Source organism: Peromyscus californicus, unplaced genomic scaffold (assembly GCF_007827085.1).
Source record: "Peromyscus californicus insignis strain IS unplaced genomic scaffold, ASM782708v3 Scaffold_5__1_contigs__length_169319896, whole genome shotgun sequence".
NCBI lineage: Eukaryota > Metazoa > Chordata > Mammalia > Rodentia > Cricetidae > Peromyscus > Peromyscus californicus.
This window is the reverse complement of record NW_026294573.1, coordinates 101,433,359-101,450,535: the sequence shown is the minus strand read 5'-3', so window position 1 is coordinate 101,450,535 and position 17,177 is coordinate 101,433,359. Positions and strand designations below refer to the sequence as shown.

Sequence of the window (17,177 nt, the reverse complement as noted above, 5' to 3'; positions counted from 1 at the left end):
GCGGGGTGGGGCGGGGCGCGGTGACAGCCGAGCAGGGCCCGCCCCCGGCTCCCACCCGCGGCCGCCAGGGAACTCGCCCAGCCCCGGGTTCTGCTCATTGCCACCGCCCGCGCTCGCGCCGCCTCGCGTCCCGGTAAGACCCCCCGCCCGCCAGCCCTAGGTCCCCCTCGGCCTCACGGGGCTCCCTGCCGCCTCACCGGGGCGCAGCCATATCTGGGCAAAATATTCAGCTGTCGCCAGCGCCGAGAAGGGACTGAGCGTGGTTCCCTCTATAAATAGCCGCCGCCTCGGGTGGCCTTCGGGGCTAGGGGGCCTGGGGGTCCGGTTCCCCAGCCTGGCGATCGGCTCACTGGCGCTCGAGTCCCGGCAGCCTGGCGCGCGCGGCTCTGATCAGGGTGCCCGAGCTCTAGACCAGGTCGCCCAGGGACCTTGGGAGCCGCCCGGGGCGCCCCCGCGGGCATCAGCACGGGGCGAACTGGGCACGAGCCCTCGGTGGAATCTGGGGAGGAAGGGAGTCCGCGCTCGGAGGACGCTGAGCCTCGATCGCACCGATCTGGCGCGTCCGGGAAAAGTTTCCCAAACTGCTAGAGCTAGAGAGATTTAAAGCACCAGCCGCACTTGCGTTGCGCAGCCAGGTGGGACGGGAGCGAGCCTGGAAGCTGGAGGCCACTGGCTGTCGCCATCTCGGGGGTGGCCTAGGCAATCTTGCTTTTTCCCCTGGACCTCGATTTCCCATTTGTAGGGTGAAGTTGGGGTCCTTCGAGGGGATGGGGCTCGAGGCCATGAGAGCCGCCAGGCATGCTCTGAACTGCCCACACTCCCTGCACCTGTTCTCCGGTTTCGGACTAGGGATGCTGGGGACACAGCTGCAGAAGTCAGAGACTTGGGTGACTCTTGGAGCTCAGATCCTGGCCTAGGACCCACTAGGGCCCTCGGAATAGCCTGGGAAATGTGCCTGGGGTGCTTTGGGACATCTCTAGCCTGAGTAGCTTGTCAAAACAAGTGACCAAATGAACTGGGCAGGCTCCGGGAATTCAGTTCCCTGACTGGCACCTGCGATACTCCCTTAACCATGCAGCCCTGCTCTCTCCTTAATTCTCCTCTTTCAGCTGGTGCTCACCTTCCCCAGTGAGACTCCTGAAGACCACCTGGCCCCAACAGAGCCGGACCCTAAACGCAGACCCTGGGTTCTTGAGGGGGGAGACCAAAAAGCTGATCTTTCTCCCTAGGTCACCACCATTGTTGACTGTGAAGGGCCTCAGAGCCCCTTGCTGGAGGTCTTGCATCCCCTGCTGCAGTCTGCCTGTCTTTCCTGTTTCCTAAGACCCTTCCGGAGAGGTCTGGGGACTCTCTGAGCCCCTCTTTTGTGATCTGTCGATGGCTGGGACTTTCCCAGGCTGGAGTAACAGTGTGAAGATTCTAGTTCTAGATCTCGAAGGTTCCTCCGTTTCCTCTAAGGCTCTCTCTGTGCTTCACAGATTCCCACCGACTTCAAACCTCACCACGAACAGGCAGAGTGAAGACAAGGGACCTGTCACTCTGGCATCTTATCTCTAATGAGCTAGCCTCACAGTCCACCGTTTAGACAGCAATTGGCCCTTGGGTGCCTAGCATCCTAAGTGGAAGGCTAGAGTCCTCTAAAAATAGCCTCAGCCCACCTTATCAGAGTCTCGCACCTTCTCCCTCCTCTTGGGCAGGCTGTTTGCTGCAACTTAACTGCAGAAAACAGGGACTAGGTGGTGTCGGCTCTAGTCATGAAGGGGGATGGGACTGGAGTTCAGACAGGCCCCTGGCTCCAGTCCCAGCTCTGTTACCCACCCAGTGCGACCTTGAGAGACGACCTGGTGGACAAGATGGTCTTTAGCGGAGCTGGAGTGCAGAGGACTGGAGTTCTTCCGGAAGCCTCCTAGCATGAGCAAAAGGAAATGCAGGGAGGAGGTCTGGGGCACGCATCGCATCTTAGGATGAGGACCCAGGAGTGGGGGGAAGTGGCTTTCCAAGAGCTGAGTGGAGATGTGGGCAATGGCAGTTACCACACAGGAGTAGAGTGGTTGAGAACTGGGGAGAAGCCATCAGAATTAACCGGCTCGGGGGACTTAGTTGCAACATGGCAGAGCATTCAAAACTAGGCTCTGCCGGGGAGCCAGCTTGTCTCACTTCAGTTTCCCCTGCATGCAGCAGGGCTAACAGTTGTAGCCACTTCATTCAGGCTGTGGAAGGGAGTGTTGGTGGGCAAACCTTGAGCTTAGAGCTAGCCTGGCACCTTGTGGAGATGTGCTAAGCTAGGCCGAGGCAGGAGTTTAAGTAGAGACAACTCTGACTCTTTCTCAGAGCTCAGACAGGAAGAGAGAGGCGATGGAAGGTGGTAGGAGCTGGGGCAGAGGGGAGGCCCGTGTTTATGGCGAGTGTGATAGGAGGTAGAAGAGAATCCAGGGGTGACCACAGAGTGCAAGAGAATCTAAGGGCTGTTTCCATGGCAAGATGGAGGTCCTTCCTTAAGGACATGCCTCTCGTCACTGGGTCTGCATGTGGCTTTCAACCCTCAGGACTTTACTGATCAAAAAAGGGTAAAATGAAGCAGGTCCCCGTGTCCCCTGACTGACTTCAGTATCTGTAAAGAGGGGTGGCAGTGAGCCATGAAGGGTGAGTTGACCCTGCTGTGGGGGCCTCGTGATCTTGGCTTGCTTATTTCTGAGATGATGTCATCTATTGATGACTTCTGCTGAGCCCAGTCATATGGCTTCTTCCGGACAGTGTTTTGATTTTTCAGTCTTCCTAATGGACCAGCCCAGGCTGCCAACATTTCTAAAGAGGCCAGTTCATTTTCCCTTAAAGCCAGAACACCAGCTTGATCAATTATTTGGCTACTAGGAGTCATTATCAGTTTAAAGCCGGGGGCCTGCTCCTTGGGATGCGTTCTGTCCCACGGTGCTGGAACCACCTCTCTTTCCGTTTGTTTTGTAAAGTCCTCTGGTTTATTATGATGGCAACAGACTCCCAGTTGCTCTCGATGATAATGAAAGAATGAGCTCACTGGAATCAACCTAGGACATGGTCTGGAGTCTTCTGGGCTGAGGCACTGGGTTCTTGTCTGCTAAGAAAGCTAAACAAATGCCAGCATTTCTCTTCTTCTTCCCTCATGTCGTTTCGTGGTGATAAGCTTTGGGATAAGGTCAGTATCACAGTGCCCAAGAAGGTGGGAAGGAGGGGAGGGGACAGGTCCCACCCCTATGGCCCTGTCTTTTTCATACTCCCAGGGTCCTTAGCCCTGGCTACCTTTACTCTGGGATATTAGGATAGTGCTGCAGGGCTGTTCCTAGAGATGTCTGTAGTGGAGGGTGGCACTGGCCATTGGACATTTCCTCCCGTGCCTAGGCGAGCCAAGGAAAGATGAGGCGCCTCGAGACCTCACTCTCTCTTCTTCATAGACTCATCTTCTGCTGCCTCAGGTGGCCTCTCACCCCACTCCTCACAGACCTCCTTACCTACCTGACAAGTTCACATATCCAAGCTCCTTAGCTCCAGGCTCCTGCATACTGGGCAAAGCCAGTAATGGGTCACCAAAATGTTTCTGCCTCCACAGACCGAGCTCTGGGCTCTCCTGTCAGTCCTCCTCTGTGTCATCAATGACACGGTCTACCCAGGTACCAAGCCTCCATTCCCTTCACTGTCCCTTCACATGGTCACCAAGTCCATTCTACCTTCCTTTACAGCTCCTAGCCATTCTTAGGTCCACGTGGACCACTCCAGTCAAGGACTTCTGCATCTCCACCCCAGGCTATTGGTGGGGGGGTCTCCTAAAAAGGGACTATGCTGCTGTTCAGGGGGCTTCCCAAAGCAGAACTTTGAAAAAGCCTTTTCAACGCTTTTTTGGGGGGACTCCCCATTTCCTGTTAAAGACCAGAGATTCCTTAGCATTAAGCAGAAACTGGTCCCAGAGTACTTTGAAATCCCTGCTAGGCCTGCCCCAGTTCTATGGGCCTTCCCAGTGGTCAGAAGTGTGGCGACATTTTGTGTCTCCTGCCTTCGCCTTGCTACTCCGTCTGCCTGGGATGCTGCTCTCCCCGTACTCAGCCAAGGAACTTGTAGACATCCTTTAGAGACCAGCTCCTTGGTTTCCTGTCCGTGCTCCCCTCCAACTCCTAGAGCACCAGCACGATGTGCTCACACTGGACCCATCTGCTGCCTTCTGTCTGGGCAGACCGGAAGCTGCCGGAGGGCAGTGCTGGTGGCCCTGTATCCTTTGTGTCTAGGTCACCGCGCAAATGTTTGCTGTGGTATAGGTTCTAGTAAATGGTTGGCAGATGAGTGAATGACTAAGTCATCATAATGACAGGCATACACTACACACCAATTGGCACTTAACATGTTTCCCCATCCACCAGGCCATCGGCTCCATGGGGCCAGGAACCAGATCTGCTTGGTTGCTTCCTGTCAGGTGCCCAGCCCCTATCAGTCCCATCACACTGAGCAGCAGGTGAGACAGTCCACCAGGTCACTTGAAACTCACCACAATCCTGTGAAGGAGAAACCTGTTTATTTTTGTTGTTGTTTCTGTTTGTTTTTTAATAATTAGACCGTAGACCCCAGCAGGAATTGGGGTGCATATTCCAGAATACCAAGGTGCTGTCCGGGGTTATAAACTTGAGGAACAAGGGTTCCTCACATTCTGTGCCAATGCTTCTCTCTCTTCACTGGGCATCTCAACCATGTGGACTCTTTATGTAAATATGCAGACTCTAGCTCAATAGATGTGAGATGGGGCTTGAGAGTGTGAATTTCCAATGAGCGCCTTGCTTCTAACAAGCTGGACCATGCCTATCAAGTAATAAGCCTAATTACCTCCAACATCTCTTAGAGCCACAATAAAGTGATTCTGACCTTCGTCCCATCCATACCCACAGCAGCTTTCTCCTGCCGGACTTTATTAGTGTTTTCTAAAATCTGCAGGTGAATGCTTTTGCACAATGGCTCAACGTCAAGGGCTCTTTCTGGTCAGCACACTGCTTACAAGTTTTGTATCAGCAAGCTTTTGGACAGTGTTGGGGTGGGACCTGAGACAGCTGAGATGCTGAAATATCAGACACCCAGGGGTGTGCAGATTGAAAAGTGACAGAGAGGAAGACATGAAGACAGGACCCCCACCCCCACCCCCGGCCCCATGCAGATCCAGGCAGATCACAGAACTCTGGATGGCAGTGCTGTGAGCAATTGTGTGTGAGCTTTGGGCATCAAGTTCTGCTTGCTTACGTAAAAGCATTTGAGACGGCTCACAATGAACCTAGATGGCCAAGGAAACTCACAAAGACCCGCATTCTTAAAGACAGCAGAAACCCGGAAGATCACAGTCATGACACTCTTTGAGAATCTGATTAATGCTGTGGATCCTTGCTGTAGAAAAATAAACTTATCCATCCATATGGTAGCTCACATAGCATTTCAGGTGGTGCAGAGACCCCTGGAACCCATTCAAAAGCATGAATGCTCAACACAGGAGGAGCAAGTACTGTGAGAGGGTCCTGGCTGTACAGGGCAACTGTTTCTGGACACTCAGCTCCCAGTTAGTGCTGGCAGCTGAGGAGATGAGGTCAGCCTCTTTGTCTGACGCAGGAAGGGCATGGGTCTTTCTAGAGACAGAAAAGCTTCCTGAGCCCTGAGTCTCAGCCTGTTGTCATGACAGCACACCAAACTAGCTTCTTGTAAAAGCCACACATCACCAGCAGTTTAAGAAGCTTAGCACAGTGGCTAAGAACTTGGACTCTGGAGTCCAACTCCTTGGCTTCACATCTCAAGCCTAACAAACACAGACTATGTGATCTCAGGTAACTCCTACCCAGTCTGTGAGTTTCCTCATCTATCAAGTGGGTTGCTGTCAGGATTGAATCAGTTACATGTAAAATGCTAAGGATGGCACCTGGGACATGGTCCGTGCTAGGTTAGCATGAGTTCTCATGCTGAGGCAAGGCAGCAGGGAGCCGGGATGGTGAGCACAGCCTGAGGACTCCCTGGATCTGAGCACTGGCTCTGTGGACTTGTTTAGCATACTGGGCTAGTGTACCCGCCCCATCTACACCACCTGGAACCCCAGATGGCACCTGACTTGGAAACACGGTCTTTGCAGATACCGTTAGTTGAGGTGAAGTCATACCAGATAGAGTGGTCCCATGGGCTGTGGGACCTTATAAGGAAAGTGAGTGCATAGGGAAGAAGCCATGTGGCAAGGTAGCTGGAAACTGGGAGAAGGTGGGACAGGCCTGTCACACCAGGGATTGCCCCAGAGCCACCAGAAGTGAAGAGAGAGAGAGTCAGGGGCAAGCCCCTACCCTGTGCCCACCCCCAGATTCTCCCAGTAGGAACCAATCTCACTAGTGCCGTGAATTAGGATGTCTGCCCTTCTGACTGTTGTAGAACTGGTCATTTGTTGTGGCAGCCCTTAAAAGCCGATGTAATTGGTTTGCTTCGCTTTTCTGCACCTGAGTCTCTTCACCTATAAAGTGAGAAGAATAAAAGTACTTACCTTAACAAGACTGCAAGAAGGAGGCCACACAGGGAGCTTGGTGTGGCAGGTGCTTCTGAGCAGTGAGTAAGAATTAAACTGGTCAGCCGGGTGTGGCTGGTAGAGCGCTTGCCTAGCATGCTCTAGGCCCCCTGACTTCATCCCCCAACCACAAAAGGAAGAAAGAAAAACAGCCTGTGCCTGGCCCAGGCTGTTATCTCAGCTACTTGAAAAGGAAAATTACAAGTTCAAGACCTTCCTGGGCTACAGTGTGAGTTCAGTCTGGGCAATTTAGGGAAACCCTAACCCAAAATAAAGTCAAGGGTGGCTGGAAAGCTGACTTAGCAGATAGAGTACTTGCTGCTCTCTCAAAGTACTCAGGTTTGGTTCCCAGCACGGATATTGGGCAGTTCACAACCAACCACTGTAACTCCAGCTCCAGCGGATGCCCGGCCCTTTCCTGGCTCCTGTGGGCATCCTCTTGTCCACACGCACACACTGATCACCACCATCATCATCATCCTTTCTGTGAGAGGCTACAGTGACATGAGGCACTAACAGTTTCCCATTGTGTTTCAACACTACTTACCCAGAGTCCTGTTCATGAGCTCTTATGGGGTTTGCAGGTTTGAGGCTGAGACAGCAAGACAATTTGTATGTAGATCTTTACAAAATTCCACGAGTCCCTGGTAGAGTTGATGTCTAGAAATGGAATTGCTGAGTCCAAGGGTATGTGTGCTTGAAGGGCAGGAGTTACCTGGCTTTGGAAGGCCTAGCAGTGTCTTCCTGTCCTGTGAGGGCCACTCAGCTCTCCTCAGGTTCTACACGTGGGTGGTGCCTGGGCCTTTAGCCCTGGCCCTCGACAGGTGAGCACTGATATATTTCAGTGTGGGGTGTCATCCTCCATCCAGATGTTGATGATCCATCTTTTTATGTGACTTGCCTATGCCTTCCCTCGTCCCACATTCTTTCTGGACTGTCCGATTTTTGTTGTTTGTTGCTATAAGAACTCTTCATCAAGCAAGTTAGCCTTTTGTTCAAGGCACAGTAGATATAGTCCTCCCAAGTTGCCTCTTGTCACTGCTCATTTGGGCTAATTTTCATATTTTCAAAAAACATAAATGTGCTTCTTAAAGCTCTGCTTTCTGTGAACACCCACAGTGAGGCCAGGTGGGGACAGGAAGAGCCCAGGGAAGGAGCTTCTCTACAAGTTCACTTTCATTCCTCTGTGATTTACAGCCGTCAGATTCACAGGCACACCCCACATAGGCTCTCCCGTAGCCCAGGCTGGCCTTGAACTTGTTATGTATCTGAGGATGACCTGGAATTTCTGATCCTCTTGCCTCCAGCTCCCGAGTGCTGGGATTACAGGTGTAAGTGTGACACCACTCTGGGTTTATGAGGTGCTGGGATAAAACCCAAGTCTTTGTGCATGCTAGGCAAATGACCAACTGAGCCACGTTCCCAGCTCTCCTGCCTGTCATCCACCCCCTCCACCCCCGCCTCTCTGGTGCAGGGCTTAGTATAGGCCTTGGGAGGCTTGCCTTTTCGTGGATGGGGCCGTAAACCCATGCAGTTACTCCCACAAACCCTGACAGCTTTTTCTGTTTGTGTTATAAGGTTTGGCTTCTGGAAGCCTCCTAAACAGGCACACAGAGCCCGGCCAGAGCCAAGGTAGCCAGAACCAGGGAAGCTGTACAAAGACAAGGAAGGAGGCAGCCCGAGAGCTACTTGAGGGCAGGGAGTGGGCAGCTGGAGGAGGGGGTGTCTTTGGAATCCCTGGAGCCCTGCTAATGAGGATGTGTGTACTGTGTGGTGACTCCAACACTGTGATGACCCTGAGAGATGTAAAATGAGACTCCGTGTGTGTGTGTGTGTGTGTGTGTGTGTGTGTACATGTGTTTGTATGTGTGTGTTTGTGTGTGCGTGTGGTGTGTGTGTACATGTGTTTGTGTGTTTGTATGTGTGCGTGTGGTGTGTGTGTGTTTGTGTGTGTGTGTGTGTGTGTGTGTGTGTGTGTGTGTGTGTGTGTGTGTTTGTGTACACCTTTCTGATTTAAACCACCCAGCTGCTTTGGCTACGTGGACTTTTGAGGCTCAGCATGCTCTGAGCTAGGATTCACAGCAGCTGCAGAAAGTGACAGGCAAACCCTGTGTTTAGTGGTGTCGCTTTTTTAGAAGGTGCTTTCCCGCATGACTAACAGAAGGAGCTCAGCCCCCAAACAGAAAAGCACACAAGCCAGAAGACACGTTTTCTAATGATAGCTGAGCCCCGTCCCGTCATCACTGCAAATACATCTTTCATAATAGAACTGGACTCCAGAGGACCTTCAGCCATATCAGCCCCACAACAGCGCCAGGAACGGAGGCATCAGCTCCCTCCCGAAGGCCTCTTCTAGAGGCATCACTGCTCACGTGCCTGGAGTGACAGGTGCTCCTAACCCCACAGGTCAGCCCAGGCGCAGCATATATTATTCCTTGTCTTGGTCACAATCCATGTATCGGTTGACCTCAGTAAAGCTGTGTCTTCTTCACTCTGGGAAGCCATCAGGCTGCATGGTTTTCTCTTCACCAGTCAGCATTCTCCAGTGCCTGAGGAATGATATCCGAGGTTGCCCTGTGACCTCACTCTTCCTGACCCATTGATTGTTCTACACATGACAGCAGTCCACCTTCTCTGGACTCAGTCAATGTGGAGCTCATCTGTATGACCAATGGACTCTCAAGTAATTTATTATTCGTGTGTGCGTGTGTGTGTGTATGTGTGTGTGTGTGTGTGTGTGTGTGTGTGAGAGAGAGGGGGGGGGGCATGTACCACATGTGAATGGGCACCCAAGGATGCCAGAAAGGGGGATGGATCCCCTGGAACTGGAGTTACGGATCATGAGCCATCCAACATGGTGCTGGGACTCGCCCTCCCAGCAAGCACTCTTACTGCCGAACCATCTTTCTAGCCCCACAGCGGGCTTTTGAAGTGTGCTCGGCATCGTCAGCCACCAGGGAAATGCACAGTGAGATGCTACTGCCACCCACCTGAATGGCTAAACAGATAAGTACTGACATTAACAAGTGTTGGCGAGGGTTTGGAGCCGAGGGAAGGCTCATGCATTTCCGGTGGGAATGAAGAACTGTATGATCACTTCAGAAAACTGCATCCATTGTAGTTTGGAAGCATCTTTTGAAACTCAATGTGTACCCATTCTGTACCCCGTCGGCCAAAAAGTAAGTAGTTCTTTCTCCCAGAAGACACATTCAGGGCCCTGTTGGTAATTCCCAAGTAATGGGAACAACTAAGCATTCTTTAAGAATAAATCAGTCTGTTGTGGTGTGTTTTGTGTGGTCCTGATACTACACAGCACTGAAAAGAACAAACTGTTAGTGCAGGTAATAAGGTCAGAATCTTGCTATGTTCTAGGGAGACTAAGCAGGGTTGTGGAATAGGCCTTCAGGGTGAGGGGCCAGCTGAGTGTTTACGTATTGTTTATATTTGGGGAAATTCAGTGAATTCTACACTTAAGACTTGTACTGTACTGCATGTAACCTTGTTGAAAAAGACAAAAACATCCGTGTCCCCACTGAAATGATGGTGGCTCAGAGTTGTTCTTCATCACAAAGCCGGTATGTCACCACCCTTGTCTGAGCCACTACAGTTTCATTAACATGGCTGAGCCTTCACCATGGTTTAGGGTTCAGTGGCCCACACTGCTGACTTATGCTGGGTGCCTGGTCACTGGAGAGCTCCCCATCCTCACGGTTGCTCGGCTGTCGTTATCCGGGACTGACGGAGTTGGCTGTTGGGCCTCTCGGGAGCTGGAGGAAGGAGAAATAAACCAGCCATCTGGGCTGTGTCATCCCGATACAATGTCCCCATCGTGGGACAGACAGTACCTGGCATGTTCTCACTTTTGCACAGGACCTCAGAGATGCTCAGTGCTGCATACCTGAGGCTGCCAGGGCCAGGCCTAGTCCGCATTCTCTTCTCTTAAGGACAGCCTGAGATCAGGCCTCATCTGTTAAGAGCTGAGGGTTTAACACATCACTCCTCCTCCAAGGATGGTGGACCAAGAACTGTCATGTGTGATCTCACCCCAGGGACCTCTGTATGACCCTTATCCTCCCTTCTAGTTTTTCTCTCTCCCACGAAGGCCCAGAATGCCCTGCTGTAATAGTGACCTGTCACTGCACACCCTGGGGACTAGGCTGTGGATCCAGAGGAGTGTAGCAGCTGGCTCAGGGTCACACTGCACACCTGCAACTCCAATTGTGACCAGGCCCTTGACTCCTGCTCCACTGTTCCTTCTGCCGGGACACAACAGCCTCAATAGAGCAGACAGGTTGTGAAGAGTGAGCAGTCACCAGGGAAGAAAACGGCTGTCATCACAAGTGGGAAAAAGCCACGTTGGCCCCAGGCCCTCCAGAAAGGGGACAGAAAGAGAAAGGGGACAGAAGTGGGTTCTGTATATAGCCTTGCTGGTACACAGACCCTTGTTCTGCAAAGACCCTGTGTTTGGTCAAATGCTCTGCAGTCACCATCCAAAGATACTTAAGCCTTTCATTTTTGAGTGTGTGCACGCCCATGCACATGCGTGTGCACACGTGTGTGTGCTTGTGTGCAAGTGTGTGTGCACATATGTGTGCGTGTGTATGTATATGTGTGTGTCCGTGTGTCCGTGTGTGTGTGTGTGCGTGCGCGCGAGTGTGTGTCCATTCACTTGTGTGCATGTGTACATGGAAGCCAGAGGTAAGCCTCAGGTGTTGTTCCTCAGAGTCCTCCACTATGATTTTGAGACAGGGTCTCTCACTGGAACATGGCACTTGCCCATTATATTAAACTGGCTGTCTGGCCAACAGCCCCAGGGATCCACCTGTCTTCATGTCCCCAGCCTAGGACTGTTAGTGCTCAGCTCACTTTCTCCTTTTTATGTGGTCCAGGACCTACATTCAGGGTGGCCATTCCAGCCTTACTCAGTCTAGAAAGTCCCTCACAGACGTAGCCCGAGGTTTCTCTACGTGATTCTTGATCCTGCCGAGGTGACAGTCACAGTTAACCATCACACCAGTCCTGCCTGGGAGACTCTTGTGGAATGGCCACTCTTGTGGTACCGGGCCACCTTATTTGGGGGCTCCTGGGAAGTGTGAGGAGGACAGGGATTTGGACACTGATTACTCTGAGAACTTCCCCATTCCTGTTTTCTCTCTGGACTAAGTCACAAGTGACAGCACCCCAGGGACTGGAAACTTGTGCCTGAAAGTAGTGGTTCCTTAGATGCTACAGAGGTCTCTGTACATTAGGGAGTGGCTGTTGTCACAATCCTCTCATTTTATGACCTTGAACTTGTCCCCAGACACGACCAAGTTCAGCACCCCCAAACACTCATCATCTTGTCCCCGCCTTTCACACCAGCTGAGTGGTGCTTGACTTTCTTCCCTCTCTGGCTGCTGACCTGAGGTGGGGCTCGTTTGGGCACTGTGTCCCTCACTGACGACCCACCTGCAGCTACTGTCCTCTTCCTCTGAGCCAGGCTGGGGCTGAACCTGAGAGGAGATGTCACATGTGACTGCCCTCCCCTCTGGCCCTGCCTGGGATGCACTCTCTTCCAGGAGTCAGGGGGAGCATTGATTACATAACCACCCTCCCCAGGCTGTGTGGGAGTGGGGGAATCAAAGGGCCTGGAGCATACTCAGAGGAGCTGTGCACTGAGGGTTCCCTGAGACCTGGAGGGCCTGTGTGGGAAGGAACAATCCAGGCTGCAGAAAAATGAGAGCTGACCCAGGACTGAAATTTCCAGGGGAAGGTGGTCAGCACAGCTAGAAGAGGAAGGCTTGAAGTGGGATTAGAAGCTGGGAAGGTGCCCGGCACGCCAGGTCTTGACATCAAACCCTACCCAGGGTTTTTGTTCTGTGCGTGGGGGAGCTGTTAGGGGCAATGGAGGCTCACAGGCTGCAGGAGAATGGTTTTCACAGGCGTGGCATGTGGCCTAAGGAAGGAGAGCCGAGGCCAAGGGATGGGCCGAGCTGCTGGGGTAACACAGATACTAAAGGGTAAAGGCTGTGAGGAAAGAGGACAGATGAGCGAATGCTGGAAGACGCAGGATTCCGGTCACACAAAGACAATAGTGTCCGATTCCACCGAACTTCCAAGCCAGGCAGGGCCCTTGAGAGCAGTCATAAGCGGACAGGAGCTGGGCACGGGGAAGAAAGGGGGCTAGTGTTTAATGTTGCCAAGTTTTGGCTGAGATGGATGAAAGAATTCCAGAGGTGGATGGTGGTGGCGGCTGCATGGGAATGTACTGAATTGTCCTGAGTGCCATAGAACTGGACCCTTCAAAATGGTGACAGGCTGGGATGTGGCTCATTAGGAAAAGGTGCACCTAGCATGAACAGAGCCCTAGGCTCCATCCACCGCACTCCCCCAAAACAGTAAAAATGCGTGTGATGTATATTTTACCACAATGTAACAAGAAAATAGGACAATAGAAAGAGAAGACTGTCAGGCGTGGGGGTTGACGGAGCTGGAGGAGCAGGAACAAGTGGCTGGGCTGACCCAGGTGCCCGATCCCTGGAGGCTGACACCATCACGGGAGCACCCACCCCTCCATCTTCTCCTCCTCCTCCTCCTCCTCCATCCTAAGCCACAGCATAGGCCATTGACCATCCAGTCCTAAACTCTGGGCTCAGCTGGGAGCAGAGAAGTATCAGATGATAGCAACATGGCTGCTTCAGGACTTTTCCTGAAGGAGGACACAGGGAAACCACTCTCTTGGGAGGCACAAGGACACTGTAGATGCTCTTGTGTCCCCAAAGCTAGAGAAGAAGATTCAGGAGAAGACGACAAACCATGTAGTCTGGGATTCAGGATTTCGTCATGAAGAACCATGGCATAGACTCCCGTAGCTGATGTGTCTTCCAAAAGAGAGGCTCACATGTCGAAGAATGAGAGGGTGACATGTCGATTTATCTTCAAGATGTGCCCTGGCGGAAGTCAGGCGGCATAAATGGATAATATTCATTTGCAATCGTGGCTCAGCCCTTCCTGAACTTGGGGAGATACTGTCATAAATCAAGATGGTGTCACCTGGTGCCTCCTCCCCATGTCCCCACATAGCAGACCCTGGAGGATCCACTGTCAGAAGAGCCCACCCGTCCATCATGACAGGAGCAAACCAGCATTCCATGTCACTGGAGCTACCCTGCTAGGAGCTTTTGGTTTCTGCGGCCCTTCCTGATGGATAGCCTTAGCCTTGACCCACTAATTTTTACTGTGTATTCTGCAGAGTTTTATGTCCTGCCACAGCTTGTAAATCCATTGTTTTATGTTTAGCGGCTGCTTGGGGTTTGGGCTATAAAGAACCAGGCTAGCTAGATCTGCTGTAGGTGTGCACCAGGCTGTAGAGGCTTGAGTGTGTGAGGGTACTTTCAAATTTCTTCAGCTCCTCTTCTTCTTCACACTGACACTTAAGGTGGGACCCAATTTATAAGGCCAGTAAAACAGCAGCTGTTCTGCTTCAGGAGGGCCTCGTTGGGAGCTACTGCCGAGGCAGAATCGCCCTGCCCATCTCTTCCTTCAGGGTTCCACATGCCAATTAGCCCAGGCCAGGCTTCCCATGTAAAGATGGATAAACAGAGACTCTAAGACAGGGCATTTGCCTGAGTGTTCAAGGCTGCTAGATCAAGAGCCCAAGTGTGCTGTCTCTGTTCCTTTGATGGTGCTTCTGCACCCGGCACAGGGCTTAGTTAGCTGTGAGGACACAGAGACAAATAAAGCCCAGGTCTCCTCAGAGGGCCATTATGATAATGTGGGGGGAAACAGAGAAGAAGGGGACTCCTGCGGCCTCAGCAGTTACAGTGCCTGGCACTATGTGAGCCTGCATGGACTGTGCTCCAGCCCCAGACTGCACTCTTACCTGCCTGACAATATTCATTCTTACAGCATCCTATGGGCTGAGTCCCAGCACCGACTGTACAGTCCAGTGAGTCTCGGCTTTGTATTTGATCTTTCATTTCAGGGAGCTCTTCAATGACCCTAAGCCTGCACATCAAGCAGGGTCAGGGCGAGCCCTCTCTTTGGTCTCCTCCAGGCATCTGGAGACACTTTCTCAGAGCTCTCTGGGCACGGTTTCAAAGCCACCTATGTGATCCAATTCTGTCATTGGACGGTTGAGTAAACAGAGCCCTCGAGAACTTAATGATGGTTGCTCTGGCAATTAACATCAAAACTAGCTCTCCAATCGGATGGGGGGCTCCCCGTCCCCAACAACTCTTCTGTTAGGAAACAGAGGCCTTGCACGAACAGTTATAAAACGCAATCTCTTCTTCCAAGCCCCGTTTTAAGACTGAGCCTGTAGTGGTACTTATTAGCACTGTGTTTTGTGTCCCTCGGGCTCTGCCTCCCCTCCACCTCCAGTTCCCTCTCAGGCCCCACACTCAGGAGAATCCTTCTTTGTAGAAACCTTCCTGTGAGCCAACTAGAGGAGTGTGGCTGGAGGCTGACAGCTTTATGGCTTACCTTGGGAATTCTCTGTTCTTATTGGCTTATTTAACAAAATGTCTCCATCCCCCTGTAATATCCACAAGGTGTTTGACATTCAAAAGGGCTTTAAAAACCCTATGAAGTAGAGATTTTGGACTCAGCAATGACTCAGTGGATACATAGTATAACTTCCCCGGATGCAACAGGAAGAGACCTGCTCAGGAAATTGGATGATGTCAGCTCTTCAAGTGGCATCCTGGCGGTGGCTTGTTGCCAGGCCTGATATTTCTCCTTCAGCAGGCCCCAGAGTTACCACCTACCTCTTTCAACTGGTTTCTTCCCCAACGACCTCTGCCCCCGCTGCCTTCCACGTGGGTGCCTCGGCCCCCGTTCTCAGGTTCTGGCTCATCCATTCTCTAGGGTTCATATGTGTAGGGTTCTTCTCCTAAAGTCTTACTGAAAATCACCCAGAAAATGAGTCAACCAGCAAAAACTAGCAAGCACAGGAAGCCCGCAGGTTTCAACACTGGAGACTCTCAAGTTTTGTCCCGATGAATTCTGTCCCTGTGACTTCTCTTCTTGTGTGATGGCTCCCCAGTAAGACCTAGAGTGACTCTAAAACAGTGTCTTCAAGTTTGTTTCACAAGACTCCAATTGGTGGAGAAGTGTCTTAGAGAGCTAATGTCATGACAAAAGACTTGGGGGATTCTATTGCACCCCATTCCTGGAGACATCTCTTGGGTAGCTAGCTGTATAAGAAAAGTTCTGAGGAGTCCTGTCATCCATGTCTTGTGGAACTTGGTCTACTCTAAAACCTTTGAGGACTGTCTTACCCCTACTCTTTATTGCTAAGACAAAATACCCGAGGCTGGGTACTTCTAAAAGTAAAGAGCTTTATTTAGCTCACGGTTTTGGAGGTGGAAATCCAAAGCCCCATCCGTTCCCTTCAGTGAGAGCCCTCTCGGCTTCATCATAACATGGCCACGGAAACACGGTGGGAGAGACCATCGGAAGTAGAAATCACATGCCAAGACTGTGACCCAGAAAGCAAGGGGAGGGACCTGGCTCTTTCCTCTGTCAACTTGACACAAGTTAGAGTCATCTGGGAAGAGGAACCTCAGCTGGGAAAATGCCTCCAACAGAGGGCTGTAGGCAAGCCTGTGGGGCATTTTCTTCATTGGTGATTGATATAGGAGGGCCCAGCCCACTGTGGGCAGTGCTCCCATGGGCAGGTGGTCCTGAGTCGTATAAGGAAGCAGGATGAGCAAGCTATGGGTAGCAATCGAGTGCACAGCACCCTTTCATGGCCTCTGCTTCAGCTCCTGCCTCTAGCTTCCTGCCCTGACGTCTTCCCTCAGTGATGGAGTGTGACCTGAGAGTTGTAAGCTGAAACAAACCCTTTCCTCCCCAAGCTGCTTTTGGTCACGGTGTTTTATCACAGCAATAGAAACCCAAGGGGAAGGGCCAATCGAATTCTTTTGTAACAACTCTTCTGCTAGTAAATAAATCATCCTATAAACCAGAATTGGTCCCTCCAGATGGCAACCCAACTAAGCCTTGCCTCTTCTTAACTATATATTTTTACTAGTTCTTTGAGAATTTCGTGCCATGTATTTTGATCATATTCACCTCTCTACTCCTCCCAGATCTACCCCCCACCACCTGTTCCCAACATCATGCCGTCTTCTTAAAATAACCCATGGAGTCCAATTTGTGTTGTCCATATCCCCCTGGGTGTGGGGCCGTCCACTGGAACATGGACACCTCCAGAATCCACTCCGGCACAAGAACCTTCGGGAATGCAAACCACATCAAACACCAAAGATGTGTGTTTTGAAGCCCATCTCAGCCGGGCGGTGGTGGCACACGCCTTTAATCCCAGCACTCGGGAGGCAGAACCAGGCAGATCTCTCTGAGTTCGAGGCCAGCCTGGTCTACAGAGCGAGATCCAGGACAGGCTCCAAAATTACACAGAGAAACCCTGTCTCGAAAAACCAAAAAAAAAAAGCAGCCCATCTCAGAGATGCTAGGTCAGAGGACATGCTGGACATCTTTGTGAGCTCCTGGAAGCTGGCATTTGAGTCCCTCTGGGCCCTGTAATGGAGACCATGGATCCTCATGTTTCCTGGCTTCACTCAGGATGTGCCAAATTAGGCTGTTGTGCAAGGGCACCCAAAAGCAAAAGGAAATGAGTAGGAGGGTGCATTTATGG

The 17,177-nt window shown here is 51.7% G+C and overlaps 1 protein-coding gene across 1 annotated transcript in view; it reads left to right on the top strand.

Annotated features, from left to right (window-relative positions):
- Tmod1 (tropomodulin 1) overlaps positions 1–17,177 on the top strand; it is a 74,918-nt gene continuing 57,741 nt past the window's right edge. Inside the window, exon 1 of the mRNA XM_052716331.1 lies at positions 1–133. The gene's annotated coding sequence lies outside the window, so the exon portion shown is untranslated. The remainder of the gene's footprint in view (positions 134–17,177) is intronic.